Raw genomic sequence first — 7,887 nt, 5'->3', positions numbered from 1 at the left:
CGCTTTTTATGGAGAGCATTTTTGGGTCTACTACACTAGTCCGTTGTATTGAATTCAGTGGGGGTGGAAAACTTAAAGGCTGCTCTAGGCGCTCACGCTCGAGATACATCACAGATTACTCAATGCCTCTAAGTAGAGCTTCATGTTATATTTTTACAAGGAAAAGGTTGACAGTGACTTCAAAGTTTCGGCTTAAATGCCTACGTTAGACAGTCTGTAAAATTCTGAATAACAATAGTGTGAATGCACCGTTTTCCATCAAATATAAACTTTCAAATACTGTGTGCTCTTGTCTTGCGTTTTGCATATACACACATGCACATGCGCGCCTGTGTAGCCAATAATCTTCACGAGGCGGGCTTAAGTTTACCTCGTGTGGAGGACTTTTCGGTTTTGACATAAAGATCATAAAATTGAATTATTTTTGAATCCCACCCCTAAAAAAAAACATTGATAATTGATAATTGAGAACATTGATAATTCTTTATTTTCATAAATAAAAGTTAATCATATAAAGGTTTATAGAGTTAAATCTTCATCCGATCTTCAGGAGCCTTTGTATTACTGATGTTTAGTGATTTGTTCAGAATAAACTACCCGATTCACTGAATTCTTCCTTATCATTTTGTTTGAATCTACAGGTTTTCGCTGTTCTGGCTTAGGATTTTGTTTCAATATATCATTTATCCTCGCTTCCAATCTTGTTTTACCACCTTTTTATCTTCATACCGACATGTACAACTTTTCTAATGCCGTGTAATTGATATAAATATAATTTCTATCCTCTGAGTATTCTAATTTGACTTTTAAAAACCGTTTGAAAGAAAATTTAAGTTGGCTTAAATTAAGAGCATTTCCTTCATGGGGGAATTTATTCAGTGTCAGGAAACTAATTATCATTTGATGTTCCGTGGATTTCATCTGGAGGGAAAGGACTTGATCAATAACATGATTCATGCTCTGAGGCATCTATCTTATAGCATATCAACTCGAAGAGTGCTTTACTAAATCTGGGAGATGATCGTTTTCGACCTCGAAAGAATGTTTATAATACTGGTGTGAATAGAACTGCTGACGTAAACTCAACCATTGAGTCGCTGTTTATGACTGAAATTAATAAAAGAATTAGCACAACTTAATTCCGCCAACCGGTTTTAGACACAAACAATATAGTATTCACTTCGGAGGTTATTGATTTTAAAAGTACATTTGTATTAAAAGTCGACAAATAATATAGAAGTGTACAAGTTTGAGTTCGGCAACACAATCAATATATTATAGATCTGTTTGATCTGGGGAATTACACAACAAATACATTAAGTGATGACTATTATAAAATATATTGAGTAAATGTGACCGAAAATATTGTTTGTGAATAAAGTGAAAAGCACCCGGTTAAATTGATTCGATATTCTTATAGTATTGTTGCATTAATAAAAGATAATACATTTTCGTGCATCGTTGACCTCCCCCGCCGCTTTTAATTCATAATCACCATTCCTTCATCCAAGCTATGGTGAACATCGGATTGTAAAAATAAATTCCTGGTGAATCGACTTAGTAATCCGGTTCGCTTTTTAATTGTTGTTATTTTACTTTACTTGCAATACTAATGGGCTTTTTATTCATTAATTTTATTTATTAATTTATTATTTATTAATATTTTGATGTCTTAAAGTAGGAAAACTAGCGCCCAAGACGTTTTTGTGCCCCGAGACTGGTGGGAGAAAGTCATCCTCTAATCGTAGTTCTGGCTTGAATAGTTGTAATAGAGTGGACTCCGCACTAATGGACCTGTTAATGATGTTAAACCGGACGCCGGATTAAGTCAACAATTCCCTAAATGGAACAGCCTCTCCGGCAGGCTTTAACACAGTCCCATTTACCAAGTTTCATTCACAAAATTTCATTGACCCGAGACTGTAGTAACAAACACTTGTCAAATGAACCCAGAATCGCCAACTTTGAAAAGATGTGAGCGTTCAGATCCGTAAACTAATTTTTTTTTGCTTCCATATGACAAAAATAAATAAATAAAATAAAATAAAATAAGATTTTCGATAAATACTGAGGCTGAGAGAACGTTTTTTCTGTTGGTTTCAAACTTTGGTACAAGTCCAGCAAATTCGGGGAAGAGGGTAAGTCGACTCCATTGGCTCCAGTGCTTAACTGGTACTTATGTTATCGACCCTGAAAGGATGAAAGGCCAAGTCAACCTTGGCGGAATTTGAACTCAGAATGTAAAGACGGACGAAAATGACGCTAAGCACTTTGTCCGGCGTGTTAACGATTCTGCCAGCTCGCTACTTCTGTTAATAATAATATCACCTATTAAATAACGTAGCTGATTCGAAACTGAATTGTCGAGTAAGACTCACGTCTTAATAACAACTGTTTTACGTGATCGGCGGATTAACTGACCAATCAGCATTGAACCATCACGTGATTCAACCATCTGGAACCCTGCTAAGGAAACTATAAATAGACGAGCTTTTGGCGCCAACACTGGCCAGAGTGTCGTAGGCGGCCAATTTTTCCCCCACCACCACGAGTTTCAGACCCTAGTTATGAACTCATTTGCATACAGCCAATCAGAGCTCAACTATCAAACTAATTTATGAGCGCATAACAAGTGATGGGCGATAAGATAAGGTCACTTGGGTAAGGAATGACCATGCTTCTTTTCTCTTTTTAATGTTTGTTCTTGTTTCAACCATGGCTGCCTCTGCGTAGTTATTCGTGTTGTTTACTTCGTAAAACAGTAAGAGGAGAGGGTTGTCAGCACATCACCCTCTACCCACATCTTTACCATATGGGGGCCCTAACAAAATCCGATAATATAGATGCAAATCTATCTAATTACTTGTTTCCTAAAATCAGGCATAACTTGGCGATCGGTCGACTTACAACACCGTTCTTCGTCTTAAGCTTACTTGGTAGAATGTGTTTTACCAAGAGATTGGGATCGTTTCCTTTTGATCGGCAGGTCGATAAATTAGTTCTTTTTTTTTAACTAAACACTTTCAAATTTCGGATACTGGTAGAATGTGTCATATAAAACATATTTTACCCTTAGCGTTGTTGAGAAAAGTTTCTATTTACGAAGTTATTTCGTGTTAAAGTTGTCGTATTTCGGTAATTTCAACCAATCAGTGACGTGTATTCAGCTGAATAAAATTACTGCTGTTGTTTGTCAACAACAACTATCGGCAGTGTATATTTCGTTTGTCATTGTTATTTATGACATCCTTCGTGAGTTTGTACCGGTTTTAGCTTTAGGGTTAGGCTTGGGGTTTTAGGGTTACGGAAAAAAGCGAAAAAGGAAGAAATCGGAGCGGGGAGGGTAAGGGAGGTGCAAAAAATTTCAAAATTCCGATTCTTGGCAATTTTCTGGAATTCCCGTATCCGAAAAGCCGGTTTTTTGCCCCCCCCCCTAATTTGCGAGAAAATGGGTGGGTGGGTTACACCGCCGGAAGTTGTTGATAAACAACAGCAGTAACTTTATTCAGCTCAATAGACGTCATTGATTGGCTGAAATTACCCAAATACGACAACTTTAACACGAAATAACTTCGTAAATAGAAACTTCTCTCAACAGCGGTAAGAGTAACAGATGTTCTATATGACACATTCTACAAGTATCCGAAATTTGAAAGTATTTAGTTAAAAAAAAAATTAATTTATCGACCTACCGATCAAAAGGAAAAGATCCGAGATTGGTTGTTTTTAACACATTCCCGAATGTTTTGTTGGACTGTATGCAAATGAGTTCATTACTGGGGTCCGGAACTATCGTGGGGAAAAAAAATTTTGCGGCCGGGTGAGATGCGCCGCAACTCTCGCCAGAGAATGTCGATCCTTTTGCAGTGGCAGCTCAATTCTCATGTTATCCACTACCCTTTGCAGATACAGAAGGAAAAACAGTCGTTTCCCGAACTTCGCACTCATATTTTCATCCTCCAACCATTTGCATATAGTTTTAATAACTAATTTCAGCCGAATAGCTGGCAGCCACAGATTTGCTGTCATAAATTTAGCATAATTTTTATCCAATCCTGACAATGTAGTCTCGGAGCTACACTAATCATCTATCGTCATAACTGCTGAGTGTATCTATTCCTTTGTATATAAATTATTTGTATTCTTCATTCACAGATCAATATGGAAAATTCTTTTTGCAGTGAATAGAGTTTCTGTTGTTAACGAAGTGTTGTCCATCATTACCAGTAACCCAACCTCTAAAAACTCCGTGGCAATGGTTTCTGAGATTGTTTAAGAGTATTTCATACGTACAATGACAATCAATAGTTCTTCTGTCTATAGCATATGTTAATACATACCGCGTGTTTTTCAAACGATAGCTTCAGTATGATTCAGATATGACTGGCCAAAAGCCCATAAACTACATTCAAAAAGTTTCGGTTAAGAAAGTAATCAAAGATGACCTTTTTTAAATAATGTCAAAATCTCACAAGAAAAGCATTTGCTATTTAGTCGTGAACCTTCAGACTTTGGCTTGGAGGTTATGATCGTCGATGTCTCTATAAAAGCAAAACACACGGAGAAAGGGGCGAGACACTGTATTTAAGAGTATTTTATTCAGTGTCCATTTTTTTTAAAGAAGAGGGAATGTGATGAAGGAGTTTTGGCTTCTATTCGTGCAGGCCCGTCCATTGCGCAGATTAAGACATGAATATATGTCCTGATTGTCTAATTTGAAATCAATACAGTAACTGATATTTTAAAAAATTGTTTTTAACGTTTGATTACTTCGACTATGTAAGAAATATAGATTATTAATACATGCCAATCTAGATACTTCGAAAGTACAACCTTACATTTTTCTAATCGACCTTCTCTAGAAAATGGAGCACAAATTTGACATGAATTCTATATAAAAATCGTTTTCATTTTTGTGTGCTAAATTTAACACAACTAAAAATAATTTATCTTCATGTACTTGTAAATTAGAAGTTTTACTAAGTTCATTTTTAATTTTGCTTCCTTCAATTCCATAAGTTTGAATGATTAAATTGCTCATTAAGGTTTAATAAATCAAATAAGGATAGATATGGGAAAACCGAAAAATTGACAGTTAAAATGTACATAAGAAAGGAAGTTACATTGTTTCACAAATACGTTAAATAGATCACGAAATTCTGACTATATGTATGTAGTTCACTAAATGAAGTATATAAAAGAATCGATAGTAGTAGGAGTAACTTCCCTTCGATTTATGATTGTATTTTAATAGTTTACGTCACATATTGAACACAAGAACTAAATATAGAACAAGGTTATACAGACTTTATGTTAACATCACAGCTTTTTCAAATGCTTACAATCATGACATCACCAACACGCTTTCTCTCCATTCTCTAGTTAATCCTAACGTCCATCAGCTCATACAAAACTGACCCCAAAGAAATATATATAAAAAAATAGCATATACCAACGAAGGAACCATTACGTTACAGCCCAAGAAATAACAGCCAAACCTTACTCCAAAGCAATACCCTGTTGTCTTAAAAGGAGAGGACGGAAATATTTTCTGGTCTTAGTGATATTCCTAAAAGACGGAATGACTACATTGTTTCGTTTTTGGATCTGGTTTGCAAGATTCTTTATGTGAGTTCGTGTGTTGAAACATATTCTGTGTCTGGGGAGAGTCATTTTCTTTTTGTGCCTTATAATTTAACACACTCACCGGTAAAATTTCCACTTAATAAAGTAAAAATTTTACTGGTGAGTGTTAAATTATAAGGCACAAAAAGAAAATGACTCTCCCCAGACTACATTAATGTATTTTGCTTGATCGAAATTGAACTAGATTAAACTAAAAACAGCCCAACCATTATGAGCAAACAGCTAGGTGCTTGTATGGCCTGCTAGTAATACTGTTACGATCTGCAGATCACACTTTTATGCACGACTGACAGAATATGTCTTAGGTCTGCTTGGAGGAACATAACCTGGGCCTTAACAATGACATTTTGACATGTTGCTGTATTTTTATATTTGATTAGGATTAATTGTAATGAAGATTTTACTAAAACTGCCAGTACTGCAAGATACACAAAACACTTGCAAATCTTGAGAGAACATGAAACAACTTTTGACATAGTCTTCACAGTATATTTGCTGAAAAGAAATCAATTTGACAATAGCTGAACAATCTAAACTATGGATCAAAGCAGTAATTGAAATCTTGGTTTAAACATATCGTAGGCAAGTTAGTTCTCTCCACAACATACTCAAGAATCATACATTATGTAAAGTTTTTGCTGATACAAACCCAAACCATATTTCCTTGGGATATTTTTGTAACCTAAAAAACTAGTATTACTACATTATTTTGGATGATGAGTTGACATTGTGAAACTACCAATGTTCCAAGTAAATATTTCATCAACTCTAAGCAAATATCAAGGGTTTTAATTTAGAAATATAAATGTAACATATAACACAATTTAGATAGATACAAAATTTTATATAAAAATAAGGGCAGCAAGAAAAAATATGGACACCCATTAAAACAGTATTAACTATAAATAATATGCTCCTGGTATAGTGTTTTATCTCCAGGATAATGTAAGTTTAGAACTGAGATTGAATCTTTAATTGATGTTACTGTAAAATACTAATTCTCCTACAGTATCCAGTAAGTAAACCAAGAACACAAAAGCTAGTTTTAAAAACTTTAATGCTATGAGGACAAACATCTCTGGGTAATGATCTTTTATTTATTATTTTTTTTTAAAGGAAGACTCAATTTTATTCTGCATTATAAATGGTCATCTGAGAAGTTGATAGCATTAATCCATAAGTGATGAGAGTATAATTGTTTTTGTTTTTGAATTTTGTCATGAGAAATCCTTAAATCAATTTTTATCTGCAAAATAAGCATATCTACGTAAATGATTAAATAGATCTCATACTTAAGATATAAATAGTTGATAAAAATGTAGGGAAGGAAATCATTTGTCAACAAATTATTTACTCTCTTGTATAATTAACAGACATCCTATTCTCAGATTAAATACCTGAATAGGAAGTTTTAGTTCCAAGTAATAATAGTTGGATTTTCAAATCAATGAAAATCCTAATTTTGAATCTAGCCACATTTATATGTATATATTTCTCTACAAACTGTTGGTGTGTAATCAATGTAAATTATAATTTCACAAAAGCAGGATTTTTGACAAACTGGTTCTTGAAGATAGCCTGGACAACCAAGAAGTCAAATTTTTGACCTGTTCAGATAGTTGAACTTACTCTACTAATATTCTCAATGCACTAGGAATAGCTTCACTAATTTAACCCATTTGATATTAAACTACCTGAGAGAATTTCTGGTTTTTTGATACCAACGTCTTGATTTTGGATCATATAGCCATCCATCAAAATTTCATGTTAACTTATTCTCCAAATATAAGCTTAACCCTTTTGTTACCAACTCGGTTGAAACCGGCTCTGGCTCCGAGTACAAATGTCTTGTTTTCATAAGTTTTGAATTAAAATCTTCCACCAAACCTTAGTCACAATTTATGTTCCTAACACCAGCTGAATGACGACTAAGTTATTTTACTAAATCCTTTGTTATATTTAAAGTAATTGAAAGAAAGAGAGAGCAACTCAAGATAAATACAGTAACTAAAAGGTTAATAATGACTGCTATTTTACTAAATTCTTCATTACTTTAAAAATTAATTGAAACAAAGGCAGTATAAGATAATAAAAGGGTTTACACAATAAAATTAGCTATACCATAGGAATCAGGGTTTGAGGAGAGAAATTTTAAGGATAGGCAAATTTGAGAAGTAACTGGGCAGAGTTGTAATTTTTGCATAAACTAACTGGTGTAGACAAAAGAAACCTGTATCAGTA

This window comes from Octopus sinensis, linkage group LG1 (assembly GCF_006345805.1).
Source record: "Octopus sinensis linkage group LG1, ASM634580v1, whole genome shotgun sequence".
In the NCBI taxonomy this organism is placed as follows: Eukaryota; Metazoa; Mollusca; class Cephalopoda; order Octopoda; family Octopodidae; genus Octopus; species Octopus sinensis.
This window is presented reverse-complemented; position numbering follows the sequence as displayed.